Source organism: Misgurnus anguillicaudatus, unplaced genomic scaffold (assembly GCF_027580225.2).
Source record: "Misgurnus anguillicaudatus unplaced genomic scaffold, ASM2758022v2 HiC_scaffold_34, whole genome shotgun sequence".
Classification (NCBI taxonomy): Eukaryota; Metazoa; Chordata; class Actinopteri; order Cypriniformes; family Cobitidae; genus Misgurnus; species Misgurnus anguillicaudatus.
The window spans coordinates 564,011-585,392 of record NW_027395284.1 but is presented as its reverse complement, the minus strand read 5'-3'; the positions used below and the strand labels follow the sequence as shown (position 1 = coordinate 585,392).

The 21,382-nt window shown below is 42.7% G+C and overlaps 1 pseudogene; it reads right to left on the bottom strand.

The window, feature by feature from the left end:
- The window catches only part of LOC129422194 (protein NLRC3-like), a 139,608-nt pseudogene extending 121,147 nt beyond the window's left edge, over nucleotides 1-18,461 (bottom strand).
- Between the last annotated feature and the right edge of the window lie 2,921 nt (nucleotides 18,462-21,382).

The following is a 21,382-nucleotide window of genomic DNA, read 5'->3' as shown; positions in this document are numbered from 1 at the left end:
ACTCTGTTGCTAGGGCACTGTATTTGGTTGCTAGGGAAAAAATTGGCATCCCATAGTGATTACCCTCCGAGTCACGAGTCAAACGGTCCAACCCCCGTGTCTCTATGATGTTCTGATGCGGAGATATAAGGCTTTGTTTACTCTGTTGCTATGGTACTGTATTTGGTTGCTAGGGAAAAAATTGGCATCCCATAGTGATTACACTCTCAGTCACGAGTCAAACGGTCCAACCCCCGTGTTTCTACGATGTTCTGATGCAGAGATATAAGGCTTTGTTTACTCTGTTGCTAGGGTACTGTATTTGGTTGCTATGGAAAAAATTGTTATCCCATAATGATTACACTCTGAGTCACGAGTCAAACGGTCCAACCCCCGTGTCTCTACGATGTTCTGTTGGGGAGATATAAGGCTTTGTTTATTTGGTTGCTAGGGTACTGTATTTAGTTGCTAGGGAAAAAATTGGCATCCCATAATGATTACACTCCGAGTCACGAGTCAAACGGTCCAACCCCCGTGTCTCTACGATGTTCGGATGCCGAGATATAAGGCTTTGTTTACTCTGTTGCTAGGGTACTGTATTTGGTTGCTAGGGAAAAAAATTGGCATACCATAATGATTACACTCTGAGTCACGAGTCAAACGGTCCAACCCCCGTGTCTCTACGATGTTCGGATGCGGAGATATAACTGTTTGAATTTTATGTTGCTAGGGTGCTCAAAAGTGGTTGCTAGGGGCGTGGCTTAAACCTATGTAAGGATCCTGAGAGACTGATTGGATGTCTGAGTAAAATGAGCCCACCCCCATGTCTCTATGACACTTTGGTGCAAAGATATCCACCTGGGCATTTTATAATGGCAGTCTATGGGAGATGTTGCTAGGGTGCCCAAAATTGTTGCTAGGGGCGTGGCTTAATAGCTCTGATACTATCCTGATAGACTGATTGGATGTCTGAATAAAATGAGCCCACCCCCTTGTCTCTACGACATTGTAAAGCGAAGATATCCCATCTGGAACTTTTTTATTTCCTTATATGGGCATGTTTCCTGCCCCATTATAAGTCAATGGGAATTTTCGGGAGCCTCTTACACCCCAGGGGTACAACTTACACCCCAATGTGATGTATGTTCTTTACAGAGTCTACCACCCTCTTCAAATGTTGTAACCCACATGTTTCTACAAAATCCTCGAGCGGAGCTATGACTCGTCAAAGTTGGGCCCAATGTTAAGTCAATGGGATTATTCGGGTGGTTTTTCGCCCCCCTTTCAGAAATCCTGCACCCGATCGCTTATAAAAGTCATAGCACACCTCTCCTCAATAATCCGGTCGATTTGAGCCCTCTTTCATGGGACTACGTGAAACCGTGCGGGACGAGTTACGCGCCGAAATTTTGTCCAGAATATAAGAAAAATAACTAGATAGGTACATTTCCTGAAGAAAATGTGAAGTGGTGCTTGCCGTGGCAAAATTCCCAGGACAATATATGATTATACTCCAACCCAAAAGTAAAACGGTCAAACCCCCTTGTGTCTACGATGTTTTGATGCAGAGATATAAGGCTTTGTTTACTCTGTTGCTAGGGCACTGTATTTGGTTGCTAGGGAAAAAATTGGCATCCCATAGTGATTACCCTCCGAGTCACGAGTCAAACGGTCCAACCCCCGTGTCTCTATGATGTTCTGATGCGGAGATATAAGGCTTTGTTTACTCTGTTGCTATGGTACTGTATTTGGTTGCTAGGGAAAAAATTGGCATCCCATAGTGATTACACTCTCAGTCACGAGTCAAACGGTCCAACCCCCGTGTTTCTACGATGTTCTGATGCAGAGATATAAGGCTTTGTTTACTCTGTTGCTAGGGTACTGTATTTGGTTGCTATGGAAAAAATTGTTATCCCATAATGATTACACTCTGAGTCACGAGTCAAACGGTCCAACCCCCGTGTCTCTACGATGTTCTGTTGGGGAGATATAAGGCTTTGTTTATTTGGTTGCTAGGGTACTGTATTTAGTTGCTAGGGAAAAAATTGGCATCCCATAATGATTACACTCCGAGTCACGAGTCAAACGGTCCAACCCCCGTGTCTCTACGATGTTCGGATGCCGAGATATAAGGCTTTGTTTACTCTGTTGCTAGGGTACTGTATTTGGTTGCTAGGGAAAAAAATTGGCATACCATAATGATTACACTCTGAGTCACGAGTCAAACGGTCCAACCCCCGTGTCTCTACGATGTTCGGATGCGGAGATATAACTGTTTGAATTTTATGTTGCTAGGGTGCTCAAAAGTGGTTGCTAGGGGCGTGGCTTAAACCTATGTAAGGATCCTGAGAGACTGATTGGATGTCTGAGTAAAATGAGCCCACCCCCATGTCTCTATGACACTTTGGTGCAAAGATATCCACCTGGGCATTTTATAATGGCAGTCTATGGGAGATGTTGCTAGGGTGCCCAAAATTGTTGCTAGGGGCGTGGCTTAATAGCTCTGATACTATCCTGATAGACTGATTGGATGTCTGAATAAAATGAGCCCACCCCCTTGTCTCTACGACATTGTAAAGCGAAGATATCCCATCTGGAACTTTTTTATTTCCTTATATGGGCATGTTTCCTGCCCCATTATAAGTCAATGGGAATTTTCGGGAGCCTCTTACACCCCAGGGGTACAACTTACACCCCAATGTGATGTATGTTCTTTACAGAGTCTACCACCCTCTTCAAATGTTGTAACCCACATGTTTCTACAAAATCCTCGAGCGGAGCTATGACTCGTCAAAGTTGGGCCCAATGTTAAGTCAATGGGATTATTCGGGTGGTTTTTCGCCCCCCTTTCAGAAATCCTGCACCCGATCGCTTATAAAAGTCATAGCACACCTCTCCTCAATAATCCGGTCGATTTGAGCCCTCTTTCATGGGACTACGTGAAACCGTGCGGGACGAGTTACGCGCCGAAATTTTGTCCAGAATATAAGAAAAATAACTAGATAGGTACATTTCCTGAAGAAAATGTGAAGTGGTGCTTGCCGTGGCAAAATTCCCAGGACAATATATGATTATACTCCAACCCAAAAGTAAAACGGTCAAACCCCCTTGTGTCTACGATGTTTTGATGCAGAGATATAAGGCTTTGTTTACTCTGTTGCTAGGGCACTGTATTTGGTTGCTAGGGAAAAAATTGGCATCCCATAGTGATTACCCTCCGAGTCACGAGTCAAACGGTCCAACCCCCGTGTCTCTATGATGTTCTGATGCGGAGATATAAGGCTTTGTTTACTCTGTTGCTATGGTACTGTATTTGGTTGCTAGGGAAAAATTGGCATCCCATAGTGATTACACTCTCAGTCACGAGTCAAACGGTCCAACCCCCGTGTTTCTAAGATGTTCTGATACGGAGATTTAAGGCTTTGTTTACTCTGTTGCTAGGGTACTGTATTTGGTTGCTAGGGAAAAATCTGGCATCCCATAGTGATTACACTCTGAGTCACGAGTCAAACGGTCCAACCCCCGTGTCTCTACGATGTTCTGATGCTGAGATATAAGGCTTTGTTTACTCTGTTGCTAGGGTACTGTATTTGGTTGCTAGGGAAAAATTTGGCATCCCATAGTGATTACACTCTGAGTCACGAGTCAAACGGTCCAACCCCCGTGTCTCTACGATGTTCTGATGCGGAGATATAAGGCTTTGTTTATTCGGTTGCTAGGGTAGTGTATTTGGTTGCTAGGGAGAAAATTGCCATCCACTAGTGATTACTCGCCGAGTCACAAGTCAAACGGTCAAACCCCCATGTCTCTACAATGTTCTGATGGGGAGATATAAGGCTTTTTTTATTTGGTTGCTAAGGTACTGTATTTGGTTGCTAGGGAAAAATTTAACATCCAATAGTGATTACATTCTGAGTCACGAGTCAAACGGTCCAACCCCCATGTCTCTAGGATGTTCTGATGCGGAGATATAAGGCTTTGTTTACTCTGTTGCTAGGGTACTGTATTTGGTTGCTAGGGAAAAAAATTGCATCCCATAGTGATTACACTCTGAGTCACGAGTCAAACGATCCAACCCCCGTGTCTCTACTATGTTCTGATGCTGAGATATAAGGCTTTGTTTACTCTGTTGCTAGGGTACTGTATTTGGTTGCTAGGGAAAAAATTGGCATCCCATAATGATTACACTCCGAGTCACGAGTCAAACGCTCCAACCCCCGTGTCTCTACGATGTCCTGATTCGGAGATATAAGGCTTTGTTTACTCTGTTGCTAGGGTACTGTATTTGGTTGCTAGGGAAAAAATTGGCATCCCATAATGATTACACTCTGAGTCACGAGTCAAACGGTCCAACTACCGTGTCTCTACGATGTTCGGATGCCGAGATATAACTGTTTGAATTTTATGTTGCTAGGGTGCTCAAAAGTGGTTGCTAGGGGCGTGGCTTAATACGTATGTAAGGATCCTGAGAGACTGATTGGATGCCTGAGTAAAATGAGCCCACCCCCATGTCTCTATGACACTGTGCTGCAAAGATATCCATCGGGGCATTTTATAATGGGAGTCTATGGGAGATGTTGCTAGGGTGGCCAAAATTGTTGCTAGGGGCGTGGCTTAATAGCTCTGGGATGATCCTGAGAGACTGATTGGATGCCCAAGTGAAATGAGCCCACCCACTTATCTCTACGACACTGTAAAGCAAAGATATCCCATCTGGAACTGTTTTATTCCCTTATATGGGCATGTTTCCTGCCCCATTATAAGTCAATAGTAATTTTCGGGTGCCTCTTACACCCCAGGGGTACAACTTACACCCCAATGTCATGTATGTTCTTACATAGCCTACCACCCTCTTCAAATTTAGTAACCCACGTCTCTACAAAATCCTCACTCGTACCTATGACCCGTCAAAGTTTTTGCAATGTTAAGTCTATGGGATTTTGCCCCATTGACTTTTCATTAGGGCACTTTTGGGAGCCTCTTACACCCCAGGGGTACAGCTTACACCCCAATGTGATGTATGTTCTTACAAAGCCTACCACCCTCTTTAAATGCTGTAACCCACATGTTTCTACAAAATCCTTGAGAGGAGCTATGACCCGTCAAAGTTGGGCCCAATGTTAAGTCAATGGGATTTTTCGGGTGGTTTTACGCCCCCCTTTCGGAAATCCTGCACCCGATCCCTTATAAAAGTCATAGCACACCTCTCCTCAATAATCCGGTCGATTTGAGCCCTCTTTCATGGGTCTACGACAAACCGTGCGGGACAAGTTACGTGCCGAAAAAAGTGTCCGGATGTAAGAAGAAGAAGAAGAAGAATATCCCTGACGAATAATAATAGTGATGCCTTGCATAAATGCAAGCACCACTAACTAGATAGGTACATTTCCTGAAGAAAATGTGAGTGGTGCTTGCCGTGGCAAATTTTTGGGGACAGTATATGATCATACTTCCAGTCACGAGTAAAACGATCCAAACCCCGTCTCTATACGATGTTCTGATGCGGAGATATACGGCTTTGTTTATTCGGTTGCTAGGGTACTGTATTTGGTTGCTAGGGAAAAATTTGACTTCCAATAGTGATTACATGCCGAGTCACAAGTAAAATGGTCCAACCCCCGTGTTTCTAGGATGTTCTGATGCGGAGATATAAGGCTTTGTTTACTCTGTTGCTAGGCTACTGTATTTGGTTGCTAGGGAAAAAATCGGCATCCCATAATGATTACACGCTGAATCAAATATCAAACGGTCCAACCCCCGTGTCTCTACGATGTTCTGATGCGGAGATATAAGGCTTTGTTTACTCTGTTGCTAGGGTAATGTATTTGGTTGCTAGGGAAAAATTTGGCATCCCATAATGATTACACGCTGAGTCACGAATCAAACGGTCCAACCCCCGTGTCTCTACGATGTTCTGATGCGGAGATATAAGGCTTTGTTTACTCTGTTGCTAGGGTAATGTATTTGGTTGCTAGGGAAAAAATTGGCATCCCATAATGATTACACTCCGAGTCACAAGTCAAACGGTCCAACCCCCGTGTCTCTACGATGTTCTGATGCGGAGATATAAGGCTTTGTTTACTCTGTTGCTAGGGTACTGTATTTGGTTGCTAGGGAAAAATTGGCATCCCATAGTGATTACACTCTCAGTCACGAGTCAAACGGTCCAACCCCCGTGTCTCTACGATGTTATGATGCGGAGATATAAGGCTTTGTTTACACTGTTGCTAGGGTACTGTATTTGGTTGCTAGGGGCAAAATTGGCATCCACTGGTGATTACCCTCTGAGTCACGAGTCAAACGTTCCAACCCCCGTGTCTCTACGATGTTCTGATGCGGAGATATAAGGCTTTGTTTACTCTGTTGCTAGGGTGTTCATATTTGGTTGCTAGGGAAAAAAATGGCATCCCATAGTGATTACACTCTCAGTCACGAGTCAAACGGTCCAACCCCCGTGTTTCTAAGATGTTCTGATGCGGAGATATAAGGCTTTGTTTACTCTGTTGCTAGGGTGTTCATATTTGGTTGCTAAGGGCGTGGCTTGGGAGTGGCCAATGATGTGAAAAGTGATAACACCCCGGGTCACAAGTAAAATGGTCCAACCCCCGTGTCTCTACGATGTTTGGATGCCGAAATATAACTGTTTGAATTTTATGTTGCTAGGGTGCTCAAAAGTGGTTGCTAGGGGCGTGGCTTAATACATATGTAAGGATCCTGAGAGACTGATTGGATGCCTGAGTAAAATGAGCCCACCCCCATGTCTCTATGACACTGTGGTGCAAAGATATCCATCTGGGCATTTTATAATGGCAGTCTATGGGAGATGTTGCTAGGGTGCCCAAAATTGTTGCTAGGGGCGTGGCTTAATAGCTCTAGGATGATCCTGAGAGACTGATTGGATGCCCGAGTAAAATGAGCCCACCCACTTATCTCTACGACACTGTAAAGCAAAGATATCCCATCTGGAACTGTTTTATTCCCTTACATGGGCATGTTTCCTGCCCCATTATAAGTCAATGGGAATTTTCGGGTGCCTCTTACACCCCAGAGGTACAACTTACACCCCAATGTCATGTATGTTCTTACAGAGTCTACCACCCTCTTCAAATATTGAAACCCACACATTTCTACAAAATCCTTGAGCGGAGCTATGACCCATCAAAGTTGGGCGCAATGTTAAGTCAATGGGATTTTTTGGGTGTTTTTTCGCCCCCCTTTCGAAAACCTTGCACCCGATCGCTTATAAAAGTCATAGCAGACGTGTCCTCAATAAGCCGGGTGTTTTGAGCTCTGTTTTATTGGTCTACGACAAACCGTGCGGGACGAGTTACGCGCCGAAAAAGTGTCCAGATATAAGAATAAATAAATAACTAGATAGGTACATTTCCTGAAGAAAATGTGAAGTGGTGCTTGCCGTGGCAAAATTCTGGGGGCAATGTATGATTATACTCCAAGTCACGAGTCAAACGGTCCAACCCCCGTGTCTCTACGATGTTCTGATGTGGAGATATAAGGCTTTGTTTATTGAAGGTAGTATGATTACCATGAAGCTAACATGATGTTAGCATAAATAACGTGAAGGTAGTATGATGTTAACATGATTAGCATGAAGTTAGCATAAAGCGAACATCATTAGCATGAAGTTAACATGATGTTAATATGATTAGCATGAAGTTAGCATGATGTTAGCATGATTATCAGGAAGTTGGCATGATGTTAGCATGATTAGCATGAAGTTAGCATGAAGTTAACATGAAGCTAGCATGATGTTAACATGATTAGCATGAAGCTAGCATGAAGCTAACATGATTAGCATGAAGTTAGCATGAAGCTAGCATTAAGCTAGCATGATTAACATGAAGCTAGCATGAAGCTAACATGATTAGCATGAAGCTAGCAGGATTAGCATGAAGTTAGCATGATTAGCATGATGTTAGCATGATTAGCATGATGTTAGCATGATTAGCATGAAGTTAGCATGAAGCTAGCATGAAGCTAACATGATTAGCATGAAGTTAGCATGAAGCTAGCATTAAGCTAGCATGATTAACATGATGTTAGCATGATTAGCATGAAGCTAGCATGAAGCTAACATGATTAGCATGAAGTTAGCATGAAGCTAGCATTAAGCTAGCATGATTAGCATGAAGCTAACATGACCCAAAGACCCAACCCCCATGTCTCTATGATGTTCGGATCCAGTGATATAAGGCTTTGTTTATTATGTTGCTAGGGTGCTCATATTTGGTTGTTAGGGGCGTGGCTTGGGAGTGGCCAACAATGTGGCCAGTTATTACACTCTCAGTCACGAGTCAAACGGTCCAACCCCCGTGTTTCTAAGATGTTCTGATGCGGAGATATAAGGCTTTGTTTACTCTGTTGCTAGGGTGTTCATATTTGGTTGCTAGGGGCGTGGCTTGGGAGTGGCCAATGATCTGGCCAGTTATTACACTCCGAGTCACAAGTAAAACGGTCCAACCCCCGTGTCTCTACGATGTTCTGATGTCGAGATATAACTGTTTAAATGTTATGTTGCTAGGGTGCTCAAAAGTGGTTGCTAGGGGCGTGGCTTAATACCTCAATAAGGATCCTGAGAGACTGATTGGATGTCTGGGTAAAATGAGCCCACCCCCATGTCTCTATGACACTGTGCTGCAAAGATATCCATCTGGGCATTTTATAATGGCAGTCTATGGGAGATGTTGCTAGGGTGCCCAAAATTGTTGCTAGGGGCGTGGCTTAATAGCTCTGGGATGATCCTGAGAGACTGATTGGATGCCCGAGTAAAATGAGCCCACCCACTTATCTCTACGACACTGTAAAGCAAAGATATCCCATCTGGAACTGTTTTATTCCCTTATATGGGCATGTTTCCTGCCCCATTATAAGTCAATGGGAATTTTCGGGTGCCTCTTACACCCCAGGGGTACAACTTACACCCCATTGTGATCTATGTTCATACAGAGCCTACCACCCTCTTCAAATGTTGTAACCCACATGTTTGTACAAAATCCTCGAGCGGAGCTATGACCCGCCAAAGTTGGGCGCAATGTTAAGTCAATGGGATTTTTCGGGTGGTTTTTCGCCCCCCTTTCAGAAATCCTGCACCCGATCCCTTATAAAAGTCATAGCACACCTCTCCTCAATAATCCGGTCGATTTGAGCCCTCTTTTGTGGGACTACGTTAAACCGTGCGGGACGAGTTACGCGCCGAAAAAGTGTCCAGAAAAAGAAGAATAATAACTAGATAGGTACATTTCCTGAAGAAAATGTGAAGTGGTGCTTGCCGTGGCAAAACAATCCAACCCCCGTGTCTCTACGATGTTCTGATGCGGAGATATAAGGCTTTGTTTACTCTGTTGCTAGGGTAGTGTATTTGGTTGCTAGGGAAAAAATTGGCATCCACTAGTGATTACATGCCGAGTCACGAGTAAAACGGTCCAACCCCCGTGTCTCTACGATGTTCTGATGCTGAGATATAAGGCTTTGTTTACACTGTTGCTAGGGTACTGTATTTGGTTGCTAGGGAAAAATTGGCATCCCATAGTGATTACACTCTGAGTCAAGAGTCAAACGGTCCAACCCCCGTGTCTCTACGATGTTCTGATGCGAAGATATAAGGCTTTGTTTACTCTGTTGCTAGGGTACTGTATTTGGTTGCTAGGGGCGGGGCTTGGGAGTGGCCAATGATGTGACCAGTTGTTACACTCCAAGTCACAAGTAAAACAGTCCAACCCCCGTGTTTCTACGATGTTCTGATGCGAAGATATAAGGCTTTGTTTACTCTGTTGCTAGGGTGCTCACATTTGGTTGCTAGGGGCGTGGCTTGGGAGTGGCCAATGATGTGGCCAGTGATTACCCTCCGAGTCACGAGTAAAACGATCCAACCCCGTGATTCTACGATGTTCTGATGCCGAGATATAACTGTTTGAATTTTATGTTGCTAGGGTGCTTAAAAGTGGTTGCTAGGGGCGTGGCTTAATAGCTCTGGGACAATCCTAATAAATTGATTGGATGTCTGAGTAAAATGAGCCCACCCCCTTGTCTCTACGACATTGTAAAGTGAAGATATCCCTTCTGGAACTTTTTTATTCCCTTATATGGGCGTGTTTCCTGCCCCATTATAAGTCAATGGGAAATTTTGGGCGCCTCCTACACCCCAGGGGTACAACTTACACCCCAATGTGATGTATGTTCTTACAATGTCTACCACCCTCTTCAAATGTTGTAACCCACATGTTTCTACAAAATCCTTGAGCGGAGGTATGACCCGTCAAAGTTCGGCGCAATGTTAAGTCAATGGGATTTTTCGGGTGTTTTTTTGCCCCCCTTTTGGAAATCATGCAACCGATCTCTTATAAAAGTCATAGCACACCATTCCTCAATAAACCGGTTGATTTGAGCCCTCATTCGTGGGTCTACAACAAACGGTGCGGGACGAGTTACGCGCCGAAATTTTGTCCAGAATATAAGAAAAATAATAATATCCCTGAGCAATAGTAATAGTGATGCCTTGCATAAATGCAAGCACCACTAATTATAAACTAGATAGGTACATTTCCTAAAGAAAATGTGAGTGGTGCTTGCCGTGGCAAAATTCTGGGGAACATATATGATCATACTCCAAGCCAAAAGTAAAACGATCAAACTCCCGTGTCTCTACGATGTTCTGATGCGGCGATATAAGGCTGTGTTTACTCTGTTGCTAGGGTACTGTATTTGGTTGCTAGGGAAAAAATTGCCATCCACTAGTGATTACCCGCCGAGTCACGAGTCAAACGGTCCAACCCCCGTGTCTGTACAATGTTCTGATGCGGAGATATAAGGCTTTGTTTACTCTGTTGCTAGGGTACTGTATTTGGTTGCTAGGGAAAAAATTGGCATCCCATAGTGATTACACTCTGAGTCACGAGTCAAACGGTCCAAACCCTGTGTCTCTACGATGTTCTGATGCGGAGATATAAGGCTTTGTTTACTCTGTTGCTAGGGTACTGTATTTGGTTGCTAGGGAAAAATTTGGCATCCCATAGTGATTACACACTGAGTCACGAGTCAAAGGGTCCAACCCCCGTGTCTCTACGATATTCTGCTGCGGAGATATAAGGCTTTGTTTACTCTGTTGCTAGGGTACTGTATTTGGTTGCTAGGAAAAAAATTGGCATCCCATAGTGATTACACTCTGAGTCACGAGTCAAACGGTCCAACCCCCGTGTCTCTACGATGTTCTGATGCTGAGATATAAGGCTTTGTTTACTCTGTTGCTAGGGTACTGTATTTGGTTGCTAGGGGAAAAATTGGCATCCACTAGTGATTACATGCCGAGTCACAAGTCAAACGGTCCAACCCCCGTGTCTCTACGATGTTCTGATGCGGAGATATAAGGCTTTGTTTACTCTGTTGCTAGGGTACTGTATTTGGTTGCTAGGGAAAAAAATGGCATCCACTAGTGATTACCCTCCGAGTCACAAGTCAAATGGTCCAACCCCCGTGTCTCTACCATGTTCTGATGGGGAGATATAAGGCTTTGTTTACGCTGTTGCTAGGGTACTGTATTTGGTTGCTAGGGAAAAAATTGGCATCCACTAGTGATTACCCGCCGAGTCACGAGTCAAACGGTCCAACCCCCGTGTTTCTACGATGTTCTGATGCAGAGATATAAGGCTTTGTTTATTCGGTTGCTAGGGTGCTCAAATTTGGTTGCTAGGGGCGTGGCTTGGGAGTGGCCAATTATGTGCCCAATTGTTACACCCCTAGTCACAAGTAAAACGGTCCAACCCCCGTGTCTCTACGATGTTCTGATGCCGAGATATAACTGTTTGAATCTTATGTTGCTAGGGTGCTCAAAAGTGGTTGCTAGGGGCGTGGCTTAGTAAGTATTTAAGGATCCTGAGAGACTGATTGGATGCCTGAGTAAAATGAGCCCACCCCCATGTCTCTGTGACAATGTGATGCAAAGATATCCATCTAGGCATTTTATAATGGCAGTCTATGGGATAGGTTGCTAGGGTGCCCAAAATGGTTGCTAGGGTAACCTTACACCCCCTTGTGGGGGACGTCCTGACAGAGTCTAGCACCCTCTTCAAATTTAGTAACCCACATGTTTCTATGAAATCCTCACTCGGACCTATGACCCGTCAAAATTTTTGCAATGGTAAGTCTATGGGATTTTGCCCCATTGACTTTTCATTGGGCATTTTTGGGCACCTCTTACACCCCAGGGGTACAACTTACACCCCATTGTGATCCATGTTCTTACAGAGCCTACCACCCTCTTCAAATGTTGTAACCCACATGTTTCTACAAAATCCTCGAGCGGAGCTATGACCCGTCAAAATTGGGCGCAATGTTAAGTCAATGGGATTTTTCGGGTGGTTTTTCGCCCCCCTTTCGGAAATTCTGCACCCGACCGCTTATAAAAGTCATAGCCACCATCTCTTCAATAAACCGGTCGATTTGAGCCCTCTTTCATGGGACTACGGCAAACCGTGCGGGACGAGTTACGCGCCGAAAAAACGTGCAGACATAAGAATAATAACTAGATAGGTACATTTCCTGAAGAAAATGTGAAGTGGTGCTTGCCGTGGCAAAATTCTCGGAACAATATATGATTATACTCCAACCAAGAAGTAAAACGGTCCAACCCCCGTGTCTCTACGATGTTTTGATGCAGAGATATAAGGCTTTGTTTATTCGGTTGCTAGGGTTCTGTATTTGGTTGCTATGGAAAAAATTGGCATCCACTAGTGATTACACTCCGAGTCACAAGTAAAATGGTCCAACCCACATGTCTCTACCATGTTCTGATGCGGAGATATAAGGCTTTGTTTACTCTGTTGCTAGGGTACTGTATTTGGTTGCTAGGGGGAAAATGGCATCCACTAGTGATTACACTCCGAGTCACAAGTAAAACGGTCCAACCCCCATGTCTCTACGGTTTTCTGATGCGGAGATATAAGGCTTTGTTTATTCCGTTGCTAGGGTACTGTATGTGGTTGCTAGGGAAAAAATTGGCATCCACTAGTGATTCCACTCTGAGTCAAGAGTCAAACGGTCCAACCCCCGTGTCTCTACGATGTTCTAATGCGGAGATATAAGGCTTTGTTTACTCTGTTGCTAGGGTACTGTATTTGGTTGCTAGGGAAAAAATTGGCATCCCATAGTGATTACACTCTGAGTCATGAGTCAAACGGTCCAACCCCCGTGTCTCTACGATGTTCTGATGCGGAGATATAAGGCTTTGTTTACTCTGTTGCTAGGGTACTGTATTTGGTTGCTAGGGAAAAAATTGGCATCCCATAATGATTACACGCTGAGTCACGAATCAAACGGTCCAACCCCCGTGTCTCTACGATGTTCTGATGCGGAGAAATAAGGCTTTGTTTACTCTGTTGCTAGGGTACTGTATTTGGTTGCTAGGGAAAAAATTGGCATCCCATAGTGATTACACTCTGAGTCATGAGTCAAACGGTCCAACCCCCGTGTCTCTACGATGTTCTGATGCGGAGATATAAGGCTTTGTTTACTCTGTTGCTAGGGTACTGTATTTGGTTGCTAGGGAAAAAATTGGCATCCCATAATGATTACACGCTGAGTCACGAGTCAAATGGTCCAACCCCCGTGTCTCTACGATGTTCTGATGCGGAGATATAACTGTTTGAATTTTATGTTGCTAGGGTGCTCAAAAGTGGTTGCTAGGGGCGTGGCTTAAAACCTATGTAAGGATCCTGAGAGACTGATTGGATGTCTGAGTAAAATGAGCCCACCCCCATGTCTCTATGACACTGTGGTGCAAAGATATCCATCTGGGCATTTTATAATGCCAGTCTATGGGAGATGTTGCTAGGGTGCCCAAAATTGTTGCTAGGGGCGTGGCTTAATAGATCTGAGATGATCCTGAGAGACTGATTGGATGCCTGAGTAAAATGAGCCCACCCACTTATCTCTACGACACTGTAAAGCAAAGATATCCCATCTGGAACAATTTTATTCCCTTATATGGGCGTGTTTCCTGCCCCATTATAAGTCAATGGGAAATTTTGGGTGCCTCCTACACCCCAGGGTTACAACTTACACCCCAATGTTATGTATGTTCTTACAGAGTCTACCACCCTCTTTAAATGTTGTAACCCACATGTTTCTACAAAATCCTTGAGCGGAGCTATGACTCGTCAAAGTTCGGCCCAATGTTAAGTCAATGGGATTTTTCGGGTGATTTTTTGCCCCCCTTTCGGAAACCCTGCACCCGATCACTTATAAAAGATATAGCCACCATCTCCTCAATAAGCCGGTTGATTTGAGCCCTCTTTCATGGGTCTACGACAAACCGTGCGGGACGAGTTACGCGCCGAAATTTTGTCCAGAAATAAGAATAAAAATAATATCCATGAGCAATAATAATAGTGATGCCTTGCATAAATGCAAGCACCACTAATAATATCCCTGAGCAATAGTAATAGTGATGCCTTGCATAAATGCAAGCACCACTAATAATAAGCTTAGATCGAAGAACAGTATGTTGGCTTTGTCAAGCCAACATAATAATAATAAGTATGAGAGATAATAATAGTGATGCCTTGCATAAATGCAAGCACCACTAATAACCGAAAGCAATAATAATAGTGATGCTTTGCATAAATGCAAGCACCACTAATAAGTATGCACAATAGTAATAGTGATGCCTTGCATAAATGCAAGCACCACTAATAATAATAATTTTTGGAATAGTAATAGTGATGCCTTGCATAAATGCAAGCACCACTAACTAGATAGGTACATTTCCTGAAGAAAATGTGAGTGGTGCTTGCCGTGGCAAAATTCTGGGTAACATATATGATTATACTCCAAGCCAAAAGTAAAACGATCCAACTCCCGTGTCTCTACGATGTTCTGATGCTGAGATATAAGGCTATGTTTATCTGGTTGCTAGGGTACTGAATTTGGTTGCTAGGGAAAAAATTGCCATCCACTAGTGATTACCCTCCGAGTCACGAGTCAAACGGTCCAACCCCCGTGTCTGTACAATGTTCTGGTGCGGAGATATAAGGCTTTGTTTACTCTGTTGCTAGGGTACTGTATTTGGTTGCTAGGGAAAAAAATGGCATCCACTAGTGATTACCCCAGAGTCACGAGTCAAACGGTCCAACCCCCGTGTCTCTACGATGTTCTGATGCGGAGATAATAGGCTTTGTTTACTCTGTTGCTAGGGTAATGTATTTGGTTGCTAGGGGAAAAATGGCATTCACTAGTGATTACCCTCCGAGTCACGAGTCAAACGGTCCAACCCCCGTGTCTCTACGATGTTCTGATGCAATGATATAAGGCTTTGTTTACTCTGTTGCTAGGGAACTGTATTTGGTTGCTAGGGAAAAATTTGGCATCCACTACTGATTACCCTCCGAGTCACGAGTCAAACGGTCCAAACCCCATGTCTCTACGATGTTCTGATGCGGAGATATAAGGCTTTGTTTACTCTGTTGCTAGGGTACTGTATTTGGTTGCTAGGGAAAAAAATGGCATCCACTAGTGATTACCCTCCGAGTCACGAGTCAAACGGTCCAAACCCCATGTCTCTACGATGTTCTGATGCGGAGATATAAGGCTTTGTTTACTCTGTTGCTAGGGTACTGTATTTGGTTGCTAGGGAAAAAATTGGCATCCACTACTGATTACCCTCCAAGTCACGAGTCAAACGGTCCAACCCCCGTGTCTCTACGGTGTTCTGATGCGGAGATATAAGGCTATGTTTATCCGGTTGCTAGGGTACTGTATTTGGTTGCTAGGGAAAAAAATGGCATCCACTAGTGATTACCCTCTGAGTTACGAGTCAAACGGTCCAACCCCCGTGTCTGTACAATGTTCTGATGCGGAGATATAAGGCTTTGTTTACTTTGTTGCTAGGGTACTGTATTTGGTTGCTAGGGAAAATATTGGCATCCACTAGTGATTACATGCCGAGTCACGAGTAAAACGGTCCAACCCCCGTGTCTCTACGATGTTCTGATGCGGAGATATAAGGCTTTGTTTACACTGTTGCTAGGGTACTGTATTTGGTTGCAAGGGAAAAAATTGGCATCCCATAGTGATTCCACTCTGAGTCATGAGTCAAACGGTCCAACCCCCGTGTCTCTACGATGTTCTGATGCGAAGATATAAGGCTTTGTTTACTCTGTTGCTAGGGTACTGTATTTGGTTGCTAGGGAAAAAATTGACATCCCTTAGTGATTATACTCTGAGTCACGAGTCAAACGGTCCACCCCCCCGTGTCTCTACGATGTTCTGATGCGGAGATATAAGGCTTTGTTTATTCGGTTGCTAGGGTGCTCTTATTTGGTTGCTAGGGGCGGGGCTTGGGAGTGGCCAATGATGTGACCAGTTGTTACACTCCGAGTCACAAGTAAAACGGTCCAACCCCCGTGTCTCTACGATGTTCTGATGCGGAGATATAAGGCTTTGTTTACTCTGTTGCTAGGGTACTGTATTTGGTTGCTAGGGAAAAATTGACATCCCTTATTGATTATACTCTAGGAGATTGCACACCGGCCGCGCAGCTCAGCGCCGCGTCGCGCCTAGGAGAACTCGGAGGTATTGTAAACCAGAAGTGCACTTTAAATAGCGCGAGCTTCGTCAGATAGCGTCTTATTCAAAATGTAAAATATACGCTAGCAGCCAATGTTAATCATTAATGATGTGGGAAAATATGATGTTATTTAATGTTAAACTATGTGAGTGGCGCTCTGTGGCGCGACAGGGATTAAAACAACTTCCTGAGTCACAGCTGGGCGGCGCGGACAGGCGCCACCTGTCGGCGCCGGTGTGCGTACACTCATAGAAAACAATGTGTTACATTTTTTTAGAACGGCGCGGCACGGCGCTGAGCTGCGCGGCCGGTGTGCGATCCCCTTCTGAGTCACGAGTCAAACGGTCCAACCCCCGTGTCTCTACGATGTTCTGATGCGGAGTTATAAGGCTTTGTTTATTCGGTTGCTAGGGTGCTCTTATTTGGTTGCTAGGGGCGGGGCTTGGGAGTGGCCAATGATGTGAACAGTTGTTACACTCCGAGTCACAAGTAAAACGGTCCAACCCCCGTGTCTCTACGATGTTCTGATGCCGAGGTATAACTGTTTGAATTTTATGTTGCTAGGGTGCTTAAAAGTGGTTGCTAGGGGCGTGGCTTAATAGCTCTGGGACTATCCTGATAAATTGATTGGATGTCTGAGTAAAATGAGCCCACCCCCATGTTTCTATGACATTGTAAAGCGAAGATATCCACGTCTGGGCATTTTATAATGGCAGTCTATGGGAGATGTTGCTAGGGTGCTCAAAAGTGGTTGCTAGGGGCGTGGCTTAATAGCTCTGAAATGATCCTGAGAGACTGATTGGATGCCCGAGTAAAATGAGCCCACCCACTTAACTCTATGACACTGTAAAGCAAAGATATCCCATCTGGAACGGTTTTATTCCCTTATATGGGCGTGTTCCCTGCCCCATTATAAGTCAATGGGAAATTTCGGGGGCCTCTTACACCCCTTGGGTACAGCTTACACCCCAATGTGATGTATGTTCTTACAGAGTCTACCACCCTCTTCAAATAATGTAACCTACATGTTTCTACAAAATCCTTGAGCGGAGCTATGACCCGTCAAATTTGAGCCCAATGTTGAGCATAAATGCAAGCACCACTAATAGTAATATCCCTGTGCAATAGTAATAGTGATGCCTTGCATAAATGCAAGCACCACTAATAACAATAAGTTTAGAATGAAGAACAGTATGTTGGCTTTTTCAAGCCAACATAATAACAGAGAGGCATCATTAGTTTAGCCTACTCATAGCTGTATTTGACCTAAAGCAATAATTCACTCAAATATTAAAAACACTGTCATCATTTACTCAACACATCAGTTTGTGAAACACAAATATAAAAAAAATAAAAGTAGTCTACAAAATGTGTGCTATATTTTAAGCCTGCTTGATGTTATTGTAAGAGACAGTCATTATTTACTGATCATCTTCTGTTGTGGTGCACAGAAATATAATGTCAAACAGATATGACACAACACAAGTGTGAGAATGACTGAAGTTATTTTTAGGTGATCTGTGCCTTTAATATATTTTACCATTTATACATCAGATGTACATGTATGTGGTAAGCAATATTTCACAGATATATTTTTATGTTTAATGTTTAGATTTTCCCATCACGAAGAAACCTGCCTAACTAAAACACAAATGATCTTTCATTAAAATGATAAACTTTCCTCTGAAGTTAAATAACTGTAATGATTTGATGATTGAGAGCTCTTACTGGTCTGTAATGTGTTTGCAAGGTTTTCTTGGTTCATCTTCCTCAGGATGTGAAGTGTGATCTTCAGAAACGCCTCTCTGACTCTGATATGACTTTTAAAATCATCCACCTCTCGTTCAGTGTATTCTGGGTAATCTGGACTCAACAGTCTCTTAAAACTGTTCAACTCATTCTTCATTACAGAGATGATTTTCTGCTCAACTTCCTAACTCACAGTAAATATGAAAAAACACAATTTTTAAAACAAGCAATACTACTCATATAAACATGCACAGTTAAACAAACACAGCCAGCAGAATAAATAACTGCATGACTCATTTTGCATCATTAAAACATTTCAATGTTTGGTTTCAGTGACATTTTGTGACATTTTTTTTGTATACAATAAATAGTTGTTTTATTGCATACAACTGATGTTTCAAAACTTGTATCCTGAATCAAACTAACTTGAGAAGCAATGTATGAGGCATGTAGGAAAGTAAGTTTAAGGGTAATGATATACAACACACATGATATACAACAGGAAATGGTTTTAAATATAATATAAAGCGATTGAGAACAAGAGGAATGTTATGTTGGGCCCACAAACAAACACACATGCAACCTACACACACACACACACAAACACACACACACACACACATTCTAGTTTCCATGTTTTGTGGGGACATTCCATAGACATAATGCATTTTATACTGTACATACTGTCAGGGGCGGAGTGGGACCAAAAATCTACCGGGAAATTTCGTATACCCCCGGCCCTCCGTGGTAAAAAAAAAATGTTTCGTAGCCTATTTGTAGTAAAACTAGGGTAGGCTTATACAAATCGTAATCAATTTGCCCCAAAAAAAAAACTTTCACAATAATAATAAAATCATTAAATCATGGCTAATTTTCCTAAATGAGTAACTATACAAAATGATACCTGGTTGAAAGACGGAGATGCGCACCTCAATCAGCTATTACATAACAGAGCGAGACCAGAGATGAATGTGCTCATCAACGTGAGTAATATGGAATAATTTGTGCATCTTTGAATAACTGTAAGAATATTTCCTTTAAATATAATTTTTGTCATATAAAGTTTTGAGAGATAATAATGTTTTTTTCCACGGTTATTGCTTATTTATTTTAACGTGTTTGGCGCATTACCTCAGAGTTTATTTCAGTAATATTGCTTTTTTCCCGCTAATAATAATACAATTTACATGCCAATCCTGCTTCCTTGTCTTTTTATTAATTTCATTATGCTGCAATGTTAATTTATATGTGGATATAATCTCGTCTAATATTAAAATCATATCTGGAATAATGTGTGCATCTTTGAATAACTGTAAGAATACAGTTCATTTGAAAATAATTTTTGTCAAAGTTTTGAGAAATAATAATGTTGTGAGGATATTTATATATTCAAGTTGAATACTCTCATCTATTAATATGGAAATCTAATAGAAATCTAATAGTAGGAAATATAAAATGTGATACTGCAAAGTTACCCTTCTAAATTTGATTTATGATATATAGCCATATGAAGATAAACCTTTGCAAATGTGCTGATTTTATCCATTCAAGTACTGACCACCAGGCTAGAGATTTTAAACATCCTTAATCCACACTTTCTATCAAATAGTCTCCGCTTGATGGATCACTCCGACCGCATATGTACTGAAATAAACAGGTATTCGGCGACGCGGCTTTTCACATCAAAGGCCGACAGGCTATGCAATTTGGAGAGGGGCAGTTCAATAATCCCCCTATATTTTTTTTAAATCCTAAACATGGTTGGACCTGCCGAACAGGTTGAGCACTTTTATATAGCCTACTGTGTTGAGCAAAGAGCCTGCACAGTTTGACCAGAGGGAAGCGGCCGCACAGTTTGACCAGAGGGAAGCGGCCGCACATCAGGCCGCCAGACGGGGTTAACTTGCAATGTATAACTATTATCAGACCGGCCCTCGCAGCCTCAAAACACTACCGGCCCACCGGGAAATGTCCCGACTCTCCCGATGGCCACTCCGCTACTGCATACTGTATATTCTATTCCCCTTACCTACCCCATTCCCTAACCCCAACCATCACAGAAACCCTTCTCCTACTTCACATTTTCAAGAAACATCATTCTGTTTGATTTATAAGCTTGTTTTTGGTCCCCACAACGTGATAATTACCAGGTACACACACACACACACACACACACACACACACACACACACACACACACACACACACAGACTTACCTTAAAAATAGAGTCCAGCTTCTCCTTTATAATCTGTAATTCAGTTTGATCTCTTTTTTTACTGTTAAAACATCACATTTTCTTGTAAATATATATGCATGTACTTTATGTAATGAATAACAGTAAATAGAAAGAGATGAAGTGTAGTTTACATTGTATGAGAAATACACAACACCTCAGATCAGCAGAAGAGTCTCTCAAACTGAACGCTATTGGACGATCCATTGACACATCACTCTTCATGGATACACAGCTGGGTTCAGGCGATTCTTTCTGACGCAAACTAAAACACAACAACAAACATTAAAACATTGATTTAAAGTTCAAAGCATTTAAGCATAAAAGATTAATGAGAATTTGCTTCTATGTGACTCCTGCAATGTTAACTAAATAAACTGATCTCATGTTTCCCTGTGATGTATAAAAACATCTCCAGACTTAAGTTAATATCAGAACTCCACTGAGCACAACGCCGTTGTCCCTGATTTCATTTTTTGTTAAAAAATAAACCTGAATCCCTTAAGCTAAAATGTTTGCTTTGAACTCCTGGCCTTTGAAAAAAAAAACAAGAATAATCTTGTAGGTCTTACTGTCATACATAACTGTAATTCACTCATGAATTTTCAAAAGATCAGGTTGGATATGATATGTATTTTACAACTGTATGTGGTTAATTCATGTACATTTCTATGAAGTGAATTGTATCAAAACGCATAATTATTAGAAAAAACGATTTGATCAAATTCATATAAATTAACTACTTTATAAAACAGGTAGCAACTTTAACATAATAGTGAACTCAGCAGTAAAGTTTTCCTCATGTTGAGGATTCATTGTTTGACTTCTCATCAGAGACACACTG